The sequence below is a fragment of the Papio anubis genome, chromosome 6 (assembly GCF_008728515.1).
Source record: "Papio anubis isolate 15944 chromosome 6, Panubis1.0, whole genome shotgun sequence".
Lineage (NCBI taxonomy): Eukaryota > Metazoa > Chordata > Mammalia > Primates > Cercopithecidae > Papio > Papio anubis.
In genome coordinates, this window is record NC_044981.1 from 114,546,456 (window position 1) to 114,572,659 (window position 26,204).

The window sequence follows — 26,204 nt, forward strand, 5'->3', positions numbered from 1 at the left end:
TGATCTTGGACTTCCAAACTCCAGAATAAGTAGAAAATAAATTTCTGTTGTTTAAGCCACCCAGTCTGTGTATTTGGTTAATGTAGCCCTAGCAAACGGTATTTACACATACATATACACATACAGAAACACTCTAGCAAAGGATGCTTTCATCTACACATCCACACGCACACTCCTCATGGATGATTACCTTCTTCAGTTGAAAGCTTCTTCATATGTTTAATAGCATTGCCAAACACCGAAAATAGCCCTTCACCAAACTATTTTGGAATTTGGTGCACTGTTATTATGTATGATAGATGTTTTCATCTCATAGTAAAATGTGTAGGTTAAGCCTGGAAAATACTACATTACAAAAAAAAATTGAGCTGGGAGTTGTGGCTCATACCTGTAATCCCAGCACTTTGGGAGGCTGAGACAGAAGGATCACTTGAGCTCAGGAGTTCAAGACCAGCCAAGGCAACACAGTGAGACCTCATTACTACTAAAAAAAAAAAAAAAAAAACAGGTGTGGTGGCATGCACCTGTAGCCCCAGCTACTCAGGAAGCTGAGACGGGAGGATCGCTTGAGGCTGACAGATCGAGGTTGCAGTGAGCTGTGATCATACCACTGCATTCCAGCCCGGGTGACAGAGGAGACCCTGTCTCAAAAAAAAAAAAAAAAAAAAAAAAAAAAAAAATGCATCGAAAGATACAAACTTCTTCATGTTTGTTCAGTTTGCTAAAAAAGTTCAGATAATATTTTATACTATGCAGGGTTATACAGAGATGATGAGATTGGCTAACAGAATTTGGGGAGCAAAAATGAATTCTATAATTAGTCAACTTTTCCTTTTAGGTGGGTATTGCTGGATTGTTCCTCTGTTAAAGGCAATCACTAACATAACATTGAGTTTTTTTTTTTTTTTTTTCCCCCAAGGATTTGGTAGCTCTGCTTTGTAATATGTGATGATAGTAATAAATAAATAATTTCTCTGGCATTAATGATATTAACATTTTATGTAACTGATTCATTAAGGTCTCAAGTGAATGCTCAAAGCTGTTACAATTCAGTACAAGTCACTTAGTATGAAACACACGCCTCCTACAGCACTATATTGGTTTTAAAATTGATAGCACCATCAGGTCTACAAGGTCTTGAGAAGAATTTCATTTTCTCACTAGTCTAAAGTGATTGTGCTATGTTCCCTGACCTTCAAAAGCTTTTTGTCATTTTTCTGCCGTGTAGTGCAGAGGTTCTTTCCTCTATCCATTTCATTTAAATATGTGCTATGTGGGTAAATCCAATAAACTAAGTAGTCATTTAGTTAAAACCCTTGTGGGGGTCAGAGCTCTAGGGAACATTTCAAGGCACTGATGTTCCTTCTTCAATTCTGATTTCCTAGATCATTGATCATCTTCTACCAGCTCTTTGAAATGGATCCTCTTACCACATGCCCCTTAATCCCCTGTGTTGAGAGGAATGCTAGGTCTGGTACCCATTGGTATCCATCCCCTGGGGGAATGAATGAAAGGAGAGGGAACTCCTTTTCATGATTAATAGTCTAAAATTCTCCCAAGGAGACACAAGCCCTGGACATTGCCAGACAAAAGTCCTTGAAGGTGAGTGGGGAAGAATCTCTTTACTGGCCTCGGTCCCTAGAGCACCACCTTTGCTCATAAACAAATCTCCTGTCGCTTTCCCAAAGATAAGTCACACGGTCAAAGGTACCTGTAAGGTTGTTACCACATTTTTCTTCCTGGGAGTGCTCTTCCGACTGGAGCGCACGTCAAGGTTGAGATTGTGAAAGAAGGTCAAGTGCATCCCAGGGCCTTGTAAACAATAAGTGCTTAATACTGTGGAATACAAATGAAGGAATGAGGAAGAATGTGCCATTTCAAAAATGTGTAATCCAAAATATGGCTTTGCACTACGTACGCTTTTCGTGGTAGGTTTTAGGTACACTATAAGTTAAAAAATGGGTTTTAACTTGAAAACAGGATTCCATGGTGAAATAAATCTGCTAAGCAGTGGGTTAAACCAGGTGAGAGGTATTTTTGAAACTGCAGGACCCCTCATAGCTTGAATTTTTGAAAGATGGCTGGAGCATTCAGGGATTCTGAAACTTGTTTAGCCACAGGACTTGTTTCTTCTGCAAGGTATTTGGAAAAGGTTGTGCTAAATAGTCTTTAACTCGCAGAAGGGATTAACTATTTATCACCTTAACTGACCAGAGCAGAAATTTTAGATCTTCCACATGTTTGTGGGACTGACCTGGCAACAGTGCCCCAGGAAGGAAAGCATAGTTACCTTGTTGAAATAGGTGCACCATTTCTAATTTTCTTTTCTCATTCCGTGTTCTTTTTTTTGAGATGGAGTCTCGCCCTGTCACCCAGACTGGAGCGCAGTGGTGCGATCTTGGCTCACTGCAACTTCCACCTCCTGGGTTCAAGTGATTCTCCTGCCTCAGCCGCCTGAGAAGCTGGGACTACAGGTGCATGCCACCACGCCCAGCTAATTTTTTTTTTGTAGTTTTAGTACAGACGGGATTTCACCGTGTTGACCAGGATGGTCTCCATCTGCGGTGGCTCACACCTGTCATCCCAGCACTTTGTGAGGCGGAGGTCGGCAGATCACAAGGTCAGGAGATTGAGACCATCCTAATTTTCTGTAAGATGAATGCATGTGTGTGGCAGACGTATCACCGCCAAGTTTACCTTCAACTTTTTCCCCATTAAAAAGACAGGTTTTTGGATGAGAGGCATTTATTATACTGTTTCATAGTAGAGTAAGATGATAGGGCACTATAATAAAGTTTCAAAAAGGGAAGAGAAGCAAAAATAAAATTTGAAGATGTGTAGCCATAGAAGATGCTTCCCTCTTTACTCCTAAGCTGATAATGGAGTCTGATAGAAGAAAATGCAATTCAAATCAAACCAACAAGAATACTAGGTGCCCTGGGGAAGCAGAGCAAGATGCTTGCTTGTGGTGACCCACCTGTCCGGGGACCAGCCTTGTCTTGGTATCTCAGCTGCTGTATATTCATTTTGTTACTTAGTAAATACAATACATTTTCCAATGATGATCGAGTCTCATTTAAATATGTATATTAAGAGGTTTGGTCATATTTACCTATAAGTTCAACAACAAAGAAATGATTATTTCAATGTATTAATCCACCCAGGGTAGCCAGTAAACACATGGTTATGAACACTATACTGCAACACAGAAAAGCTTAAGTTTTAGTGTTAAGTTAAAAATATGTAACTAAGCATATATATTTAATTGTATCTATAAAAAATAAATATAATAAAAATTAAACTATGAATAGCAATTATCTTTGAGAGATGTCATTATAGAGCTTCTTTCTTTTCCTTTCAAAAATTTCTTAATGTGGGATCTACAACTTACAGTGTTTAAAACGTTATATGTTTTTAATAATCTAGTTTCATTCTCAAGTGTGATTTTGTTATCGAGGGGCCATTGTTTTTTGACTTGAGTTACTCATTTCAAGTTTTGTTATGAATACAAATTGGAAAAAAATAGAGATTGATATACATGATTTTTAAAAATTACAGTTAAATTTCCAGGAAATCTTGGTCCTGTTGATTAATAGATGATTGAAAAGACAATAAAGTCTGCCGCACTCTGAGTTAGAGCAGATGGCTTTCATTATAACCAAGGTATTCATTTCAGATTAACTTCCAATAACAGTTTTCCTCCTTCTTCAAAGGGGATGTGCTACTTTCACTTTCTGAAATCGGTGCCCAGTTTTGCACAAGATTTGTTGTTGTATTTGTCGTTGTTGTTTTTTTCCAATGAAGGTGTCAATCAAATTTTCAACAACCATAGAAGAAATCTTAAATAATATTTTCCTTACATCTATGTTCAATTGTTGATATAACAAAACAAATCTGCCACCAGACAATAAGGGATATTTTTCCTTTTGTTGTCAATAATAGAAATCACATGCAATGTTGAACTCAGAATATACGACAAAAGTTTACAGAATCTCCTAAAATGTAAACCTAACATTACCCTTACTATGATGCCACTCAAACTTACTATGATACCACTTGAGGAAGAGAGATGACAAATGGCCAGCAACCCCCAGCCCCCACCACCAAATAGAAGTTATCCAGGTTTAACTTCAAGAATTACCCCCAAGAAATCGATGACCTGCTTTTTCCAAAGAGCCCAGATTTAACACTTGGGTGGTCTATATTGTGCCTTCGACATATAACCTACTTTGCCAAACAATTAAAAGATAAACATGTGCTATAATATATACTGTAAGGAAATGATGATACAAAATAACCAGGTAGCAAATCTTCCAGCTTAATACCATGACCAAGTATCTCTGACTGACTCAGTGTTATCCTCAGTCTGACTAGCTCACCTGTGGCCCCATCGCATAGAGGTATAACCCTGAGCAACTTTATAAATTACACTTTATGAATTACTTATGTGATACTGTACCTCAATTCATAACACAGACCACATCTCTTTTTCTTAGAAAAAAACGAAGGAGGAGATGTGGCTAAAAATCTACAACTAAAACTACTGATTTCCTCGTTTATGCTACATGGAAGGAGAAATCTGTTAGCAAATCTGAGAAGGATCAAAATTCCATTCCCCACTTTCTTCAGTTACACTGTTACTGGAATGTGAATTTCATCTCCTGGCGTTCATGTCTCCTTCCAAAGCCTATGGACTATCCCATTTTTGAAGTATTGAAAGATCCTTTGCTGAAATCTTTGTAAACATGTCACAGTTTCTTAATGCATATCAGATCACAAATTTCATGTAATTTCTCTAATATTTTCCCATTAATAGTATACTTTAGTGATCTTCACCCAGAGAAGCAAATATATTAGTGCCAGGTGCTCTGTGCTCACAAGCAAAGCTGAATGCATTTACATTTGTAAATATCCACTCCAGGAATATCATTGCTCTCTCTCTCTCTCTCTCTCTTTTTTTTTTTTTTAACATCAATGTTTGCAGAGCCATCAACCATTCCAGAGCAATCTGTCTTGCTTGTCTGTGCTCCACTGTGAAAATGCATCTTGATCTCCTACTTATTCCCCAAAGCCATGACTCAAGCATAAAAGCAGATCTTTATTACTAATTGATCTGGTCTTTTCCTGTCCCCAAAGCATGTGCTGCTCTGACCACAATTCTGAAGAAAGAAAAATAGTAATTGAATATTTCAGTTAAATGCAAAATTGCACTTTCCATTCTTCTTCCAATTAAGGTTGGCCTAGGATTTCTAGAAGTCTTCTAATAACTCAAAGCAGACAAAACATGGTGTTCTATTTTCTTTGCTCTAACTAAAGGAGGCATTCAAATATATATTTTCCATTTCCATTTTTATATTTTCCAGGTTTTATTCTCCATGGGATACTGCTACTGCCTTGGACTTAGAATCTATTTTTTCTTGGAGTTCACAATTTGTAATTGATGAAATAACACCCTCTGGCCAGCTTATGTTATGAGCTAGATGTTTTAATTTTCGCTCTAAACTTTGTGAACTGTGTATAATTGCTCAGTAGTTTAAGATCACTTTTTCTTGTCCCATTAAAATGTTGGAAAACAAATAAATCTAACTGAATGGTTTTCCCTAAACTGTTTAAACTAAGTTAATAATCTATTAATAATGTGCAATGGGATTTAACACTAAAATGGAAAAACACACATTATTTTGACAAATTACCCTTGGGGTCTGATAAGACTTAACTAATTATTTATGTACAGTGAAGAGCAATCTGGTAAACAAGCAAATCAAGCCCTGCTAAACCATGTGGAAATTTGGTTCCAATTCATCTCACACCTTCCAGGAATGACCAGCAAAACTACACAGTGGCTTATGAGAAAATCCACCATGTGCTGATTTACCTGAGGGTTGGAAAAGATGCTTACATTTAATTAAACAATCAGTAGGACAAAAAACCACCACCATAAAAGTAAAACTAAAAACATTGAAATGTCGTAGGTTTGCTGCATGATTTCTTTCAGTTCAGGATCATTTATTTTGAGACAAAAGCCAGTTTGTTTCAACTCTTAAAAAAAATCAAGTCATTGATTTAGGTAACTTAGAATAATCCCATCTAAATCTTTTATTATACCCATGAGGAAACTGAGGCCCTGAAAGTTTGGTTGCCTTGTACAAAGTGACAGAGGTATTAACATTGACTTTTGGCTCATAAGCCAGGCCTCTTTCCACCACAGTGTGTCGCCAGCGGAATCTCATTCACAGGAGTGGCCAGCTCTAATGGAAGGACAATGACCCAACTATTTCCCAGATTTCTTTTGATGGCTCAAAAAATCTTTACACTTTTTTTAAAATGATTTTTAAAGACGTAGTGCTATTTGATTCGTCTTCTCCAAATCTTATGTTGAAATTTTATCCTAAGTGTTGGATGTGGGGTCTAATGGGAGGTATTTGGGCAGTGGGGGTGGATCCCTAATGAATAGCTTAATCTCCTTCCTCGGTGGGGGCAGGGGAAATGTTCTCACTCTATTAGAGAGAGCTGGTTGTTAACAAGAGCCTGGCGCCTCGCTGCCTCCTTGCTTCTTCTCTCACCATGTGATCTCTGCACATGCTGGCTCTCCTTCCCCTGTTGCTGTGAGTGGAAGCAGCTTGAGGCCTTCACCAGATGCACATGCTGGCGCCATACTCCTTGTACAGCCTTCAGAGCTGTGAGCCAAATAAACCTCTTTTTTATTATAAATTACCCAGCCTCAGATATTCCATTATAGCAACACAAACAGACTGAGACACTTAGTCTACTTCAAGTTGGATTTCGGGATCTGTAAGCACTTTATTGATAATATATATTGCTATCCTTGTTTTTTTCCTGTATTTCTGTAAAACATCAGTGTTTTCTCCAAAGAAAAATGAATACATAAAAAATAAAAAGAACTATGTTGGCCACGTTTAGCCAGAAAACTTGGGGAATCATTTTATGCTATATACCTGTTTTAGAAATAAAAATTTTTCTTTAAAGAAAAGTTTTAGAAAATGCATTTGGCCACAGAAATTTTGTGTGTGTGTGTGGCGGTTGTTTTAGTAACAACTATTCACATGCTCTAGAACACCTAGCATCCTGTCTTGCATTCACATGGTGCTTGTGATGGTTAATTTTCATCTGCAAACTTGACTGGGCCAAGGGATGCCCAAGTAGCATTATTTCCGCGTGTTTCTGTGAGGGCAGTTCTGGAAGATTAGCATTTGAATTGATAGGCTGAGTAAAGAATAGAGCCCTCATCAGTGTGGGTGCGCCTCCTCCAATCCATTAAGGTTCCGATGGAACAAAATGTTGAAAGAGGGATGAATTCGCCCTTTCTTTTTGAGCTGGGACATCCATCTTCTCCTGCCCTGTGGCATCAGTGCTCCTGGTTCTCAGGCCTTCAGGCTTGGACTTAATCACACACCCCTGATTTTCCCAGTCCTCTAGCTTGCAGACAGCAGATTGTGGGACTTCTTGGCCCACATAACTGTGTGAGCCAATTCCCATAATAAATCTCCTCTTAAATGTATGTACCTCCTATTGGTTCTGTTTCTCTGGAGAACCCTAATACAGTGCTCAATAGTTGCCTAAGAATTTGAATTGGTACACACTGGCTGTATGAATTCCTTTAAAATACTTCTGCACATGTACCTTACCCAGATTTTTCCATGGTCTCTCAATGATTTGCTCCCAAAGACTACTTCTAAAGGGATTAATTTTCAATAAGTCTTTGAATGTTTGCCATTCAGGGAAGAATACGTTGTTTTTATTTTTAGTCAATCATGACCCTTTTATACAAGATGTCTAGGTCAGCAAAAACTTTTAGTGGGAGTATGATTTGAAAGAGCAGAGAAAGTCAATATTCCACTTGAGCTTCTAGAAAATATTTCTAGTTTGGACTCCGTTGGGACCTAAATTGGATGGAGGAAGTACACGCAGATTGGCATGATTCTGCTTCTTGAATAGGTGGCAGCCACACAAGTGTTTGCTTTAAAATTATTCTTAAAATTTGGCAGATATATTTTACACACTTTTTATGTGCACCTTTTTTGATTTTTAAAAAGAACACAAAACATCACCTAACTATATGCCTAACGATAGCCCTGCCTACCCACCAAAAGGTGAGAGTGAGACCATCATCTGCGTGGCTCTTCTTGAAGTCAGCTCCACCATTCTGGCCTTCTCTAGCAGACACCAGAGCGAAAGGGCAGAATTGGGAAGCTGTGTTCTATTTCTAGCTGCTAAGTTCATTCTTCAGATTATGATATCTGAAGCGATGGTGAATTTCTGTCACAGTCTGACTCACATGTAAGCATTAAAATATATTTCTGGCCAGGCGCAGTGGCTCACGCGTATAGCCTATAATCCCAGCACTTTGGGAGGCTGAGGTGGCAGATTACTTGAGGCCAGGAGTTCAAGACCAGCCTAGCCAACATGGTGAAATCCCCATCTCTACAATAAATACCAAAATTAGCTGGGTGTGGTGGCACATGCCTGTAGTCCCAGCTACCCTGGAGGCTGGGGCAGGAGAATAGCTTGAACCTGGGAGGCAGAGCTTGCAGTAAACTGAGATGGTGCCACTGCACTCCAGCCCTAGCAACAGAGCAAGACTCTGTCTCAAAAACAAACAAATAAAATAAAATAAAATTCTAAAGTCACCTTACAGGAATTTGGAAATTCACTTACATTATCCAAACCTCTGTTCCCTGCTCTGTAAAAGGCTGACAATCAATGTATTCTCATATTTATTCCCTATGGGATTCTCTATTTCAATTTGTATTTATTAGAGATCATAAGGTTATTAACCATTCTCTTTGTCAGGAAAGCCTTTATTAGTATTATTGTTCAAGTATTCCAAGGTACTCTATTGTCAAAACCTGATCTATATCAGTTTTGTTTTGTTTTTGTTGCCAGGCTGGAGTGCAGTGGCACCATCTCAGCTCACTGCAACCTCCGACTCCCGGGTTCAAGCAATTCTCCTGCCTCAGTTTCCCGAGTAGCTGGGACTACAGGCACGTGCCATCACGCCCAGCTAATTTTTGTATTTTTAGTAGAGACAGGGTTTCACCATGTTGACCAGGATGGTCTCAATCCCTTGACCTCGTAGTCTGCCCTCCTCAGCCTCCTAAAGTGCTGGAATTACAAGTGTGAGCCACTGTGCCTGGCCTATATCAGTTTTAAGAAATAAAAGACATTATAGTCTTTGCATTTTAGCCTTCCTGAAGAGAATTATCCTTGTTCTTATCCACAGGTAGTTAAAACAATAACCTTCTTAAACATTTTAACAAGCTGATGGTAAAAAATGACTGAATATTTCCAAGTTCTTTTCTCAGCCCACAGGCTCTGGAATATGAATTAGGTGCACTGATAAAAATGTTGAATCTTTAATATTTCACACCAAAAGAAATGCCTCCAGGTAGCTTTTAGCATACTGCTGTAATCTTGGGTAATGAATTAATCATACCCATCCTTAACATAGAATGTTAAGGTGGAATCCACACAGAAGAGTATGGATCGGATAAGCAAGCACTTTTGCTCCTGAAAACTATTTCAACCACTACATTAGAGTTCATAGAATTGACTAATCTCCACAGACTAGGATCTAAAATTAATATAGGCCCCAAAGCCCCAGTCTCAGAACAGTGCCAGATAAAAATCCCAAATCAGACTGCCAGAAGTGCTTCCAAGTAGAAGAAGGGCACCCAGGGAACCAGTCATATTAATTCAGTAAATAGGAATTTATGCCACTTACCTTTGTCCTGAGGCCTTTCTGATTAGCAACCCATTTACAGCTAAATCGGGAGGGATTACTTCATGGAAGCCTGGCCCCCTTAACTAGGGAGGGGCTGTTTGTATGTCTACCAACATTTCTGCCTGTCTGGGTGGCACATAATTAATATTGAGGTTCATTAGACATTTAAATGCCAATAGTGGTCATAACAAAAGAACACAGTCAGCCAGGCGCAGTGGCTCATGTCTATAATCCCAGCACTTTGGGAAGCTGAGGTAGGAGGATTGCTTGAGCCCAGTAGTCCAAGACCAGCCTAAGCAATGTAGTGAGACCCGGTCTCTATAAAATATTTAAAAATTTTTAGCTGGGCGTGGTGGTGTGTTCCTGTCGTCCTAGCTACATAGGAGGATCCATTGAGCCCAGGAGGTTGAGGTTGTAATGAACCATGATTGTGTCACTGTGCTCCAGCCTGGGTGACAGAGCAAGACCCTGTCTCAAAAAAAAATAAAAAATAAAAAAAAGCACAGGCTGACTCACCAGTCACTCTGTCACTCTTTCACATTGTTGCGGAGGCTTTGGCTTATGTGTAATTTTGATTATATGGAATTATTTTATTCATTGAATATGAAAGGTGATTTTATGTTTCCTTATCCACACCTCCAGTGAACTCCTCCACTCTCTGTTACCTATGGCTTTAGTCATTTCTTACAAGTAATATTTTGGAGCCTAGGGTGAGTAGCATGAAACTCATGAATAAAGGTTGGTTACACATGTGTGGTTGGACCTGGGAAAAAAGGGGCCCTAAGCGGCAGGCTCCTTGCTTATAACTCTGGGCTGCTGAGGGGCAAGGCAGAGGTGCCCATACCGACTCACTAGTAGTCAGTAGGGAGGAATCTTCAGAGGCGGGAGAACATTTACAAACATGTATTAATATGGTCCTGTATCAACACATCACATATTATTTGTAGATGACCATTGCTTCCCTCCCTTTCTCCCTCCCTCCCTCCCTCCTTCCTTCCTTCCTTCCTTCCTTCCTTCCTTCCTTCCTTCCTTCCGCAAATATGTGTTCAGGTTCTATTGCATCTAAGGTACCGTTCTGGTAATGCAAATTAGACAAAAGTGTATGATGTAGATTCTGTCCTTTAGTTTGAGCACGGAAAGCAGAGTCAGGGAGGAGAGGGAGCGATAGAGAGAATCCATGCCATGGTCAAAAGCCGATCATGAATTTCACCTGCATTATTAACAGTTTTATTAATTCTGTAAGATCAGTTTATCCCATACTCATTCTACAGGTTTCCTACTTCTAAATATCAGCTTTGTTTAGAAAGTATCATTCTTTTTAGAAATTTTACAAACAAGATACAGAATATAAATATAGAATGAGAAATTGGCACGTATAAATAACTGCCATACAAGGTCAAGTGAGATAAGTTCTGTCAGAAAAATACAAAGTGTTATGAGAATTTAGATAAATAGAGATTGATTTGGGAGGAACAAAAAGGAAAGTGCTAGAAAGAAGCTACCTTTTAAATTGGCCACAAAGAACACGCGAGATTTCAAGGGACAAAAGAATTCAAGAGTTCAAACGCCATCAACAAGAATGGGGCAGGGGAGACAGGGACAGGTTGAAGTTTGGCAGCAAAAAGGCTGTATTAAAAGTAATCACTTTGGTGTATACATGCTAAGTTATAGGACTGCGGCAAAATCCTAGTGGAAAAGTCCAAGAAGTAGATTAAAACACAGCTTCTAGCCTTTTGAACCTTTTTCAGTCCCTACATATTGAAGATAGCTGACATAGAATGTGCATAAGTTTAAAGGAAAGAGGGCTGAGAAGAAAAAATGATTGAGACATATGGAATGTTCACATTTAGGAGCAGAAAGAAAGGAGAAAAAATAAAATCCTAGAAAATTGTAGCATGTGCATGCCAACGAAGCGAACGTATTAAAGGTTGTGAGGACACTGACTCATGTTTAAAAATTAAAACTGCTTTGACTTTTAATTTACAACATGTGCTCAAATACATCCCATATGGACCAAAGACTTTTAAAGAGAAACAGAAATTTTAAAAATGAAAAGAAGCTACAGATAAGTATTTATCTGATGTTAGAATGGAAAAAACTTCCTAAGAGTAAAAGCAAAGTGTACTAGTCAGGGTTCTCCAGAGAAACAGAGCAAATGACAGATATATGTGCACACAGATATACATGTATCCTGAGACTTTCATACCTGCATAATCTCATATCAATTTCTTATAAATCTCTCTATATTTATATATATACATATATAAACATATATATACACATTATACATACATATACACATATATAAAGATATTTATATATGTACACACACATAATGAAGTTTATTATAAATAAGTGACTTATGAGATTATGGAGGCATGCAAGTCTCAAGGTCTGCAGGGAGAGCTGGCAAGCTGGAGACCGAGGCGAGTTGATGGTGCAGTTCCAGTCTGAGTTCAAAGGCTTGAGAACTAGAATGGATGATGTAGTCCCTGTCTCAAGACTCATGAAGAGCTGATGCTTCAGTATGACTCAGAAGGTAGTCAGGCAGGAAGAATCCTCTTTTACTTGGAGAAGCGTCTTTTTGTTCTATTCAGGTCTTCAACTGATTGGGTGAGGCCCACCCACATTAGAGTAGGTGATCTGCTTTACTGAGTCTACTGGTTTAAATATTAATCTTATCTGGAAAAAATCCTCAAATGAAACACCCTGAATAATGTCTGACCAAATATCTGGGTACCCCATAGCTAAGTCAAGTTGACACATGAAATTAATCATCACACAATGTGAGATATGGCTACATAAAAGTTAAAAAATCTATATAACCAGGAAAATATTTTGCAAAGATTAAATAGGTACATCCTGATATCCTCCCCCCCCCCACCTTATTTGTGTCCTATTTATAGCCTCACCCCTCCCAGGCCAAGCTGCAAGAATGACTTCCCAGAGCAGGGGAGGATGTTCATTTGTTCTCTTGAGCAATGCTGGAAAGTCAGGAGGAAGAGGATTGCTAAATGCTGAAATCTGTTTCGTCACAGTTGAACTTATCAGAGGATGGGCATGGGGCCCATCAGATCCTTTGCTTCTCCCAGGGTGTGAAGAAGATGTACTTCTGTCCATGGGGCCGGGAGGCCTATTGTTCTGTGCTAGAAAGATGATCCAGCAAAGGGGAAGTTAAACAGCCAGAAGGATCGTATGAGGAAAAGGGAAGCAAGGAGTAGGAGAAGAGAAATGGTTAGGAGTGGGTATCTTGCTTTGGACAATTCAGGGGGAGGAGCGATCTCTGTCTTGACTTCCAGTTAGTGCTTTAGAAAGAGATGGCCCTTTGGCTGCTCCTTTACCTACTCAGGTGCAGCCGCTTCAAGGTACGGCTTCGTGGTATGGCCTCATGATATGCTAAGTGGTAGGGCTGTTTAGGCACAGGGAGGCCTGGACATGTAGCTTCTCTGGGCACCTTTTGGTTCCCATATAATGTGTTGGTTCCTATATGATGTGTTGGGAACCTGCCCACTGGAGGGTCTTGGTCCTGAATTAAGAGCCCATGGGCCTGGCACAGGCTTACCATGGTGAGGTGAGGAGACCTCTCCACAGGGAATGGGGGTGGACAGCTTCATCCCCAGAAGAATGAGGCAGAGAGGCAGAGGGTGCTATAGCAGCCATTCAAGAAGAATCCAGTCAGCTGGGAAAGTAGGGGGAGGGAGAGAAAGGGAGGAAGATGGGGAGAGAGAGAGAGGAAGGAAGGGAGGGAGAGATGTTAGGTGGAAAGGCTGGCAGCACGCCCAGCGATCATGTGAATCCAAGTTGCTCTTCACTGCACTCAGAGGTTACCTGAGTCCCTTCCACTTGAGATGCTTAACTCCACCTTGGAACAGAGCCAGGAAGAAGTTGGGAACAAGAGAGACAGCAATTACCTCAAAAAACCAAACGTTACTATAAAGGGCTGTTTAAAGGATAAGTTCAGACTAAATTAAAAAAATAAAAAAGGCCTAACATCCATTTCTGCCTCTCTACCAAGTGACTGTGAGCTTATAAGGAAGACCAGGATAATTACAGATAAAATAAACACACCACATATCTGCACGTTGAAAGATTATATTGCCTGAATTTGTAAACCTGGTATGTTTCCATTTATTTATTACAACATTAATAAAAAATGTCCAATAACAAATAAAGGAATAATGCCAGAGATAAAAGGTTAATTGCTTTTACTTACACAGAACTCTTTCAAAGAAATAAGAAAAATGCTAAGACCTCTGAAGAGGAATGGGCAAAAAACTAAAACAAAATATCCTGGTAATTTATAAACTAGGATATAAGAGTAGCTAATAAGCATATAAATACTTAACAAGTTAATCAAGAAATAAAAGATAAAATAATAATTAGTACCATTTTCACTTATCAGAAGAGAAAATATTGACAACTTATCAATATATATCAAGGACATTCAAAGTGTTTATATCTTTTGATATATTCTACTTCTAGGAAATTATCCTATAGAAACCATAAAAAATGTGGACACATTTAACAATGAAATTCAATGTTGTTCAAGATATATGGAAAGATTTGAAATTGTAAAATATAATACCTTTCCCAAGGTCACAAACAGATAAACATTTACCTAGTCTCATTTTAAAGAGAGACTAGAAGAGAATCTTACACCATAACTTTTCTTGCTAGTTTATTTCAGTCTTTTATCAACTTTGCAGTAAAGCCATCTTTCACATGTCTAATTGAAATACACCCAGCTTTAATTTGAGCCCATGTTTGGGCTCAAGTGGACACAATGAATAACTCCGTGGCATTGTTTCATTAAATTAAAAGACAACAATTCTCTCTTGGACCAAATTTTTCTTCCTTCTTTCAATGAACACGTACTTCTGGCACTAAAGATATTTCTGACTGCCTAGGATCGATGTCTTTCTTCTTATCTGGCCCTTGGCACCCCACCTGGCCAGGTCCTAGATGCCTGTTTGCTCCCTTAGCCTATGAATGGGAAATGGGCCACAGGGAGACAAGCACACGACCGCAACATGGTGTGGAAAGAGCTCAGGCTGAGGTCTACACATCTACACGGGGTCTACAGGTGCACAGAAGATGCACCCAAATCAGTCTGGTAGAGTCACGTATCAAAGAGGAGGAGAATGTCTTAGTTCATTTTGTGCTGCTATAACAGCGTACCAAAGGCTGGGTAGTTTATAAAGAACAGAGTTTTATTTCTCATAGTTCTGGAGTCTGGAAGTCTAAGATCAAGGCATTGGCATTTGGTATCTGGTGCCCCCTCTGGAGGGGGCAATGCTGTGTCCTCATGCAGTGGAAGGCAGAAAGTCAAGAGAGGGGGAACTCCCCCTACACCTGATCCCATTCACGAGGGAGGAGCCCTTATAGTGTAATCACATCTTAAAGATCCACCTTGTAATACCGTCACATTGGCAACACCTGAATTTGGGAGGGGGATCCATTCAAACCATAGCAGAAACTGTAGAGCTGAATGGAATTTCCCCAAGTGGACAAGGGCAGTGGAGAGGTGGGAGGGTAAGTATAGTTATTTCTGGTGTGAAAACATATATGAAGGTATCTAGGTGAGAGAGAGTGTGTCTTCAGAAACTGAAAGACTACGCAGTGTGGTTATGCAGAGAGGGTGCCAAGCAGGATCATATGAGCATGAGTGGGAGCTTGGGGGCAGGTGACAAAGCCTTGCAATAACATGAAGGAGTTTGAGTTTCAACCTGTGAACACTGGAGTTAGTGAGTATTCTAAGCAGGTGAAACACGATCAGACTTCAGTGTTAACCAAAACCACACAGATACTGTGGATGTAGGTTGGAGGGATAATCTGGAGGCACATGTACCAGATGGAATGAATGATGGATCCAAAAAGAGCAAAACTGGGGATGGAACAGAGAATCAAGAAGGCTTCGAGACTTACTGGATGTGGGATTGGGTTGAGAAAAAATGAGGAGGTGGTGATGACAACCTAAAAATGTTACCTTATAAAAACATTTGGCCTCTCAGTAGATCTCATACTTGAGTATGCATGAGAATCATTGGAATCCTTGTGAAAAATCTTGATTCCTGGGACATGCCCCAGATTAATAAAGTTGGGGAGAAGGACCAGAAACACATTACTGAGCACTCCAGGTGATTCTGATGTAAGTCTACCTTGAAAACTATAGCACGGCTGGGCACGGTGTATTACATGCCTGTCATCCCAGCACTTTGGGAGGCCAAGGCGGGTGGATCACGAGGTCAGGAGATCAAGACCATCCTGGCTAACACGGTGAAACCTCGTCTCTACTAAAAATATAAAAAATTAGCACATGCCTGTAGTCCCAGCTACTCGGGAGGCTGAGGCAGGAGAACTGCTTGAACCCAGGAGGCGGAAGTGGCAGTGAGCTGAGATCATGCCACTGCACTCCAGCCTGGGTGACAGAGCAAGACTCTGTCTCAAAAAAAAAAAAAAAAAAAAAAAAAAAGGAAACTACAGCAAAGGTTTTTTTCTTTTAATTTTTCCTTGTAAATAATTTGCAAATTACTACTCCCAATGAATAACTGGTAGGTAACTATGCACAATGAAGTGAACAAAAATATTTGACGGTAGACATGGTAGACTATCTCTATGGTCTACCATCTGCCAATCTAGAAAGTGAGTGGTGGAGGAGGCGGACCATGGGGTGATTTCTATGAAAGAGCAGCAGCATTTAGGGGGTCGACATGGGAAGAGAAATTAGTGAAGATGGGAAGGAGAGAGCAGCAAGAGAGGAAAGGCAAGGAAGGAGAGGTAGTAACCGTGGGGACTAACTCAGGAAGCTCTGCCCCAAAAAATACAGAACAGCCACCATGGCACTGATTATAAGTTCTCAGGGCCATCCTTTCAGACTGTAACATTCTCTCCATCTATTTAACTTTTTAAAAATTAAAAATACATAATTCCTGAATAATACAAAGAAACAAAATTCAAATTCCCTAATACCATGAGATTTTTTCACAGGTTTAGCCATGAAATCTAATTCGTACAAAGAGTAAAGACATGAATTCTGGGGATGCTACTGATAAGCATATTTAAAGATTATTATTTCTAGTAGTTCAAACCATCAAAGCATTTTAAAAGGCCTCTAGAAATACTTTTATGAAAAGTATATGCACCTCTATTTACAAATAAACATTTTTTTAAAGATTAAAAACTTGCTCCCAGCTGCATCAATAAACCTGTCATAGTCACATAAGTCTAAGGCAGTAGGCAATTTGCAAATAGCTCACAAATTTCCTTCTTGAGCAATTTCTGATTAGCAAAAGTCTAAAGAGAGCTAGTGAATCAGCCTGCACAAAGCATTTGGAAGTGTGTAATCACATTCACTGACATCAAATGCATTATCCTGGAGGCAAGCTAGTGAAAATATCAGTGGGATTGAAGTGGGTAAAAAAAAAACTTTCAGAGATAAAAGCATCTTTAAAGTTTTCTGGAAAATTTAGTTACTGTCTATCGTACTTGAAACAAAATGAGAGTTAAAAATATTTCTGCCCCTAATCCCTATGGGACACCCATTACATTTTACTGCAAAGTTCTATTGAATGAACTCCCAAGTGAATGTGGGTGGACCCAGACAATGACATCTCTTCATAGGTCACAAGGAGGTGAGATACAATTCTTGAATTTCAGAACTTCAGCAAAGTGTAGTCTAAATTGGAGTGGCCCAAGACAGCAGATTTGAGAGTAAGTCTAAACAGGTCACCTCCAACAGCAGTCTTTAGTTTAAAAATCCCACTGGGGCAGATGAAGTCAATTGCTTGAAACTTCTCATGTGGCTAGTGGTGTTTTGGGCTTTGCTGGAAGGTCTCTGAGTTTTACCTGCCTGATCTCTTTCGGCAGACCTAGAATCTGGCTTTCCCCCCAACTTCCTCCTCCTCCTCCATGTATCACATCTTGGTGTTGTGACCTGAGTCTACTCTGCTCTCCAGCCAAGCCCCAAACTCCAGGACCTTGACCCTGGGTTCTATTCCTGAGACTGATGTACTTGCCACTACCAAGAGATTGGATAGGAGTTTGGATAGAGTTTCATATGTATTTGCAATTAGATGTCACAATGACATGTATTAATAAAACATGCTCTATATAGAAATAAAATGAAGAAGACATATACATTTTATGATTAGATATTACATAAGACAGTTAAAAATAATGAGATCCCACAGAAAACATGCTGGCTGAGGTGACTTACTCTTGTAATCCCAGCACTTTGGGAGGCAAAGGTGGGAGGATCGCTTGAGCCCAGGAGTTTGAGACCAACCTGGGTAACACAGTGAAATCCCATCTCTACAAAAAATAAAAAATTAGGCAGGTGTGGTGGTGCATGCCTGTAGTTCCGGTTACTCGGGAGGCTGAGGTTGGAGGATCACTTGAGCCCAGGAGGTCGAGGCTGTAGTGAGCTGTGATTGTACCACTTCATTCCAGCCTGGGCAACAGAATGAGACCCTATCTCAAAAACTAAAAAATAAAATAAATAAATACATTTGGCCTATGAGTGGCTCTCATACCTGTTAAAAAAATACATTCCTGTGCCTGTAATCTCAGCACTTTGGGAGGCTGAGGTGAGAGGACTGCTTGAAGCCAGGAGTTCAAGGCTGCAGTAAGTCACGATTGCAACATTGCACTCCAGCCTAGGCTATAGAGCAAGACCCTGTCTTCCTCTGAAAAACAAAAAATAGATTTCTGAGTCCTGCCCCCAGATTTGCGACATCAGGCAGGAGAACCAAGAAAGTGTTTTTAAGGAGCAAAAAGTGTTCCTTTAATTTTTAATTTTAATTTTTTAATTTTTTTAATTTTTCCATTTCAATGTTATGTAAATTGCTATCCCCCTCTAGTCATCAGTAGATACCATGCACAAGTGAAGAGAACAAAAAAGTGATGCAGTATAGACGGGCTATGTATTTTTCCTTTGTGCCTTGTAAATAACCTCCTTTAGCTACTACATGAGCACAAGTAATGGACGAAGCTTTTTAGGTCATCTGAGGAAAATCAGGAGTTTTCAACCGATATATATTATTATAGCAAGGAATGAGAAAACACAGTATTTTTTTCTACCCTGGCATTTATGCTTGACCAGGTACTAGCTAAAATAAGCAGGTTTTTTTGGGAGGGTAGAATATAGCTTTTTGATTACCTAGAGTTTGTTCTTTTAGAGATAGACTGCTGGGGAGGTAAGATCTTATCTGTGGTGAAGAATGTATCTGAACAAACAGCAAAATGAAATTCTAAGTTGTCTCCTAGCTACTGATCTTAGCTGGCATCTGAGAAATTCTGTAAATGACACCGGCCCCCATGCGCTGACCCTGATATGCTAGCATGCCGAACATCAAAGGCGTGCGTGCACACAGACTAAAGGGGAAAAAACTCCTAAACCTTAAGGGGCTGAGTTCTATTTTTGAAAAACAGCTTTGATGAAAAGCCCATAAAATTACGTAAAACTGGGGTCATTTAAAAATTGGGAAGAACTCTCCCAGGTTGTTCTAATTTCAGATAATGACTTTTTTTTTTTTTTTTTCCCCCATATTAAACATACAGCCTATGGGATTCTGGGTTTCCGTCCCCCTCCAAGTAAAGTAGAAAACAGATTCTCTTACCTTTTTTTTTTTTTACTTCTTGTTCTTGGCTTCTAAAGCTCTGCTTGTTAAGTGAACTTCTGAGCTTACGAGAAAGATAAAGGCCTTTTTCATGTGAGGTAGAGGGGGAAAATGGTAGGGAGGGACCGGGAAAATGTTCTTACTAATAACCTTCCCAAATTAGGTAAGCACAGTGGGTGAACCAAACGATTTGATAATTATTTTTTTCTAAGTAAAAATTTAATGGCTGAAAAGGGAAAGACCAATGAATTCAATGGGCAGTGAGTCTAGCTCCTAACTCGCATTGAAGACGTGTTTCATAATGATGGCGGTTGCCCACGTGAACGCCCGCCCACTGCAAGAATGAAAGTGAATGAAATCCCTTAGAAGACCTTTGATCAGGCGCTATCCCCTGACAGAAGTCAGCTTGCACCGAGAAAGAAGCAATCCATCCTGTTGAGGGTGGGGTGATGGCTACCACTACTCAATTAGACAAAAGGTGACACCGGGGGTTTATAATTCTCGAGGTGCCCCAATTAATTTATGTAGCTGCTAGTGTGTGTCAAGCTGAGTTGGGAGTTTAAAAATTTTTTTAATGTATTTCTTCTCAATAGTATTCATATTTATTAATGTTCATTTGGTAATGTTATTCCCCTGCAGAGAAAAGGAAACGTGTTCATCTTAGCATTTTTGCCTACTTCCTCTTTTTTCTCCTTGTTTTAATTAACAATTGCTCAGTGCCCTGAGGGCTGTCATTAATTAAAAGATTTTTTAAAAAAAATCCTTCAGGAATAAGAAGAACTGATATTTTTTTCTTTTTAAACATGAAAGTGGTTTTAAGATTTATTTTGTAGTGGGTTTCTCTCTTTTAACGTTCCTCTCCTTGTGATTACATGTATTTCCAAAAGATTCAGTTGTTTTTATGTAACTATAGGAGTTCTCAATATAGGAAATAAAATCTCTTGATGTTTTATTAATTCATGCTTTCCTTAGAGTTTGGTAAAAGAGCTTTTACACCATCAGAATGATGCTTTAATAGAAAAGAATATAAACATTAGTAACTCTTATAATAGGGAAAATGCACGGTTTGGTAGTTTCTTTTCTCCATTGTTCAAGAAAAAGGTAAAGATGTGCTTGGGAGTAAAAGAATTCACTGATGAAGGCAGATGGAGGAGATAAGTAGTAAGTACATATGCCTTGAAGCCATTGAGCTGTGACTTACCCTATCTAATTACTATTTTGACCACTTATAGAATTTTTTCTCCCTTTAGTCTATGAAAAAACAGATTAAATAAGAGACTATAAAGGGACCAAAATGATTCCAAAGGTGGCTTAATGAAAAAAGAATAAAATGTTCTGCAGTTTTATGGAAGGTTATAAACCTTATGAAGTGAGCCGTTTTCTGATGATAAAATGCTGCTGGAAAGGCGGTCCAGAACCTTCTCCGACACAGGAGAACAGTCTCTTTCAGTACCAAGGTCATCAGGAGAGGCTTACAAATATTTTATCACTGCTCATATCCCTTTTGTTGCAGTTTCTGAACTCCATTCCTCATGTTAAAATATCAATGCAAACCCTAGGAATTAATTTAAAAAATAATTTGTGTTTGAGTTGAATTATAAAAGCCAGTTTGTCTTTATTGAGGCCTCCTGTGGGAAATCCTTAGTGAATCAGTAGGTCCTTTCTTCAGTTCCTCTTCTCCCTATCCTTTTTCAGGATGTGATAAACCCACACTCCAACCTTTTTCAGCAACACCAGCAGACGCACACTTCTCAGTGCGGTCATTTCAGTTAATAATCCATCAACTCCGCTCAGCACATTCCTCTCCTTTTCCAAATTGGGTCACTGCATGGCTCCCTATTGGCCCACTCTGATCTCCTCTCTCTATAGTCTATTCTTCAAAGGCTTTGGCCACAAAGGATTATTTGGCCAACTCTGTGGCAAATAATCCTAAATACAAATCATTAATCCTGAGTTTGTGCACTTCTTGACCTTTTGATTTAAAATACCTTTAAAATCATGAAAGCAAGGCTGGGCGTGGTGGCTCACACCTGTAATCCCAGCACCTTGGGAGGTCGAGGTGGGCAGATCACTTGAGGTCAGGAGTTTGAGACCAGCCTGACCAACATGGTGAAACCCTGTCTCTACTAAAAATACAAAAAAAAAAAAAAAAAAAAAAAAAAAAAATTAGCCAGGCGTGGTGATGTGCACCTGTGATCCCAGTTACTCAGGAGGCTGAGACAGGAGATTCACTTGAACTTGGGAGGTGGAGGCTGCAGTGAGCTGAGATCGTGCCACCGCACTCCAGCCTGGGTGACAGAGAGCTAGATTCTGTCTCAAAAAAAAAAAAAAAAGTTATGTTTACACTATACTATAGTCTAAAAGTGTGCAATAGCACTATATCTAAAAAATATATATATATACAGACCTTAATTAAAATGTATTATTGCTAAAAATGCTAATGATCATCTGTGCCTTCAGTGAGTCATAATCTTTTAGCTGGTGGAGATCTTGCCTTGATGTTGATGGCTGCTGACTGATCGGGGTGATTGTTGCTGATTAGGGTGATTGTGGCAATTTTTTTTATTTTTGAGATGGGGTCTCTGTCACCCAGGCTAGAGTGCAGTGGTGCGATCTTGGCTCACTGCAACCTCCTCCTCCTGGGCTCAAGCGATTCTTCTGCTTCAGCCTCCTGAATAGCTGGGACTACAGGCATGCGCCACCATGCCCAGCTAATTTTTCTATTTTTGTAGAGATGAGGTTTCATCATGTTGGCCAGGCTGGTCTTGAACTCCTGACTTCAAGTGATCCACCGGCCTTGGCCTCCCAAAGTGCTGGGATTACAGGTGTGAGCCACCACGCCCGGCCGGCAATTTCTTAAAGTAAGACAGCAATGAAGTTTGCTGCATTGATGGACTCTTCCTTTCACAGAAGCTCTCTCTGTAGCATCTGATGCTGTTTGATAGCATTTTACCCACGATAGAACTTCTCTTAAAATTGGAGTCAATCTTCTGAAACCTTGCTCCTGCTTTTAAACTAAGTTTATGGAATGTTCTAAATCCTTTATTGTCATCTCAACAATGTTCACAGCATCTTCACCTTGGAGTAGATTCCATCTCAAGAAAACACTTTCTGGCCAGGCATGGTAGCTCACACCTGTTATCCCAGCACTTTGGGAGGCTGAGGTGGGAGGATCACTTGAGCCCAGGAGTTCAAGTCCAGCCTGGGCAACAAGGTGAAACCCCCATCTCTACAAAAAATACAAAAATTAGCTGGGTGTGGTGGCATGTGCCTGCAGCCCCAGCTACTCAGGAGGTTGAGGTGGAAGGATCACCTGAACCTGGGGAAGCTGAGGCTGCAGTGAGCTGTGATCACACTATTGCACTCCAGCCTGGGCAACAGAGAGAGGCACTGTCTCAAAAAAACAAACAAAACCAAAAACACTTTCTTTGCTCTTCCATAAGAAACAACTTATCCATTTAAGTTTGATTGTGAGATTGCAGCAATTCAGTCTCGTCTTTAGACTCCACTTCTAATTCTAGTTCTCTTGCTGTTTCCACATCTGCAGTTACTTCCTCCACTGAAGTCTTGGCCCTCGAAGTCATCCAGGAGGGTTGGTATCAACTTCTTCCAAACTCTTGTCAATTTTGATATTTTGACCTTCTTTCATAAATCACAAATGTTCTTAATGGCATCTGGAATGATAAATCCTTTCCAGAAGGTTTTCAATGTACTTTGCCCCGATCCATCAGAGGAATCACTATCTATGGTAGGTTAGCCTTACAAAATGTATTTCTTAAATAATAGGGCTTGAAAGTTAAAATTATTCCTCGATCCATGGGCTGTAGAATGGATGTTGTGTTAGCAGGCATGAAAACAACATTCATCTCCTCGTACATCTCCATCAGAGCTCTTGGGTGACCAGGTGCATTGTCAATAAGGAGTAACCTTTGAAAGGAATCATTTTTTTTTTTTTTCCTGAGAAATGGTCTCAATGTTTAAGCTCAATAATGAGCTTAAAATATTCAGTAAGCCATGATGAAAACAGATGTGCTGTCATCCAGGCTTTGTTGCTCTTTTTGTGGAGCAGAGGCAGAGTAGATTTGGCATCATCCTGAAAGGTTCTAGGATTTTTGGAATGGTCAATGGGCATTGGCTTCAACTTCAAGTCACCAACTGCGTTAGCCCCTAACAAGACAGGCAGCCTGTCTTTCAAAGCTTTGAAGCCAGGCATTGACTTCTTCTCTCTAGCTATGCAAATCTTACATGATATCTTTTCCCAAGAGAAGCCTGTTGCATTACGGGCACTTATGGTCCCAGCTACTCGGGAGGCTGAGGCAGGAGAATGGCATGAACCCAGGAGGCGGAGCTTGCAGTGAGCTGAGATCGTGCCACTGCACTCCAGCCTGGGCAACAGAGCGAGACTCTGTCTCAAAAAAAAAAAAAAAAAAAGAAAAGCAAAGCAGCAGCAGCTAGAAGAAAGAAGAAGAAGGAGAAGGGAGAAGGAGAAGGAGAAGGAGAAGGAGAAGGGGAAGGGGAAGGGGAAAGGGAAGGGGAAGGGGAAGGGGAAGGGGAAGGAGAATAAGAATGTTTCATTATAGGGAAAATCTATTGTTTTGCATAGCCACCTTTATCAATGATCTCAGCTAGATTTTCTGGAGAATGTGCTGCAGCTTCTACATCAGCACTAGCTGCTTCACCTTGCACTTTTATGTTACGAAGATGGCTTCTTTTCCTTAAACCTCATGAACCAACCTCTTTCTAGCCTCGCTAAACTGTTCTTTTCTCTAGTTTCCTTACCTCTTCTCTCAGCTTTACAGAGCCAGTAGAAGGGCGTCCTGGCTCTAATAGGCTTTGGCTTAAGGGAATGTTGTGGCTGGTTTGATCTTCTACCCAGACAACTAAAACCTCTTCTATATCCGCAAAAAGGCTGTTCCACTTTTTAATCATTTCTGTGTTCACTGGAGTAGTACTTTTAACTTTCTTCAAAAATTCTTCCTTTTGCATTCACAATTTGGTTGTTTGCAACAAGAGGCCTAGCTTTTTTTTTTTTTTTAATTATACTTCCTTTAAGTTCTAGGGTACATGTACAACGTGCAGGTTTGTTACATATGTATACTTGTGCCATGTTGGTGTGCTGTAATCGGACAACCTGCCAGCCCATCAACTCATCATTATTTACATCAGGTATAACTCCCAATGCAATCCCTCCCCCTACCCCTCCCCGTGGATAGCTTCTCCCAGTGTAAGCATGCTCCCTCCTGAGTCCACGGATCTCATTGTTCAGTTTCCACCTATAAGGAGAACAACATGTGTTTGGTTTTCTTAGTTCTTGGTGGATAGTTTGGTTGAGAATGATGGTTTCCCAGCTGCATCCATGTCCCTGCAAAGTGACACAAACTCATCCTTTCTTTTGGCTGCATAGTATTCCATGGTGTATATGTGCCACATTTTCTTTTAATCCAGTCTGTCACTGATGGACATTTGGGTTGATTCCAAGTCTGGCACAGAATAGTGACACACAAACATACGCGATGTGTTCTTATAGCGCATGATTTATAATCCTTTGGGTATATACCCAGTAATGGGATGGCTGGGTCATATGGTACATCTAGTTCTAGATCCTGAGGAATCGCCATACTGTTTCCCAAGTAATGGTTGAACTAGTTTACAATCCCACCAACAGTGTAAAGTGTTCTATTTCTCCACATCCTCCAGCACCTGTTGTTTCCTGACTTTTTAATGATCGCCATTCTAACTGGTGTGAGATGGTATCTCATTGTGGTTTTGATTTGCATTTCTCTGATGGCCAGTGATGATGAGCATTTTTCATGTGTCTGTTGGCTGTATGAATGTCTTCTTTGAGAAATGTCTGTTCATATCCTTTGCCCACTTTTGATGGGGTTATTTGTTTTTTCTTGTAAATTTGTTTGAGTTCTTTGTAGGTTCTGGATATTAGCCCTTGTCAGATGAGTAGATTGCAAAATTTTCTCCCATTCTTGTGGTTGCCTGTTCACTCTGATGGTAGTTTCTTTTGCTGTGCAAAAAGCTCTTTTAGTTTTAATTAGATACCATTTGTCAATTTTGGTTTTTGTTGTCATTGCTTTTTGGTGTTTTAGTCATGAAGTCCTTGCCCATGCTTTTGCGTCCTGGAATGGTATTGCCCCAACTACATGGAAACTGAAATAAATCTGCTACTGGAATGACTACTGGGTACATAACAAAATGAAGGCAGAAATAAAGATACTCTTGAAACCAATGAGAACAAAGATACAACATACCAGAATCCTGGGACATTTAAAGTGAAATGTGTGAGGGAAATTTATAGCAACAAATGCCCACAAGAGAAAGCTGGAAAGATCTAAAACTGACACCCTAGCATCACAATTAAAAGAACTAGGGAGAAGCAAGAGCAAACACATTCAAAGCTAGCAGAAGGCAAGAAATAACTAAGATCAGAGCAGAACTGAAGGGAGATAGAGACACAAAACCCTCCAAAAAATCACTGAATCCAGGAGTTGGTTTTGAAAAGATCAACAAAATTGATAGACTAGCAAAACCAATAAAGAAGAAAAGAGAGAAGAATCGAATAGACACAATAAAAATGATAAAGGGATATCACCACCGACCCCACAGAAATACAAACTACCTACCTAGAGCAATCACTAAGTAAAACACCTCTATGCAAATAAACTAGAAAATCTGGAAGAAATGGATACCCCCTGGACACTGCAACCTCCAAGACTAAAACCAAGAAGAAGCTGAATCCCTGAATAGACCAATAGTAGATTCTGAAATTGAGGTACAATTAATAGCCTACCAACCAAAAAAGTCCAGGACCGATGGATTCACAGCTGGCCTTCAGA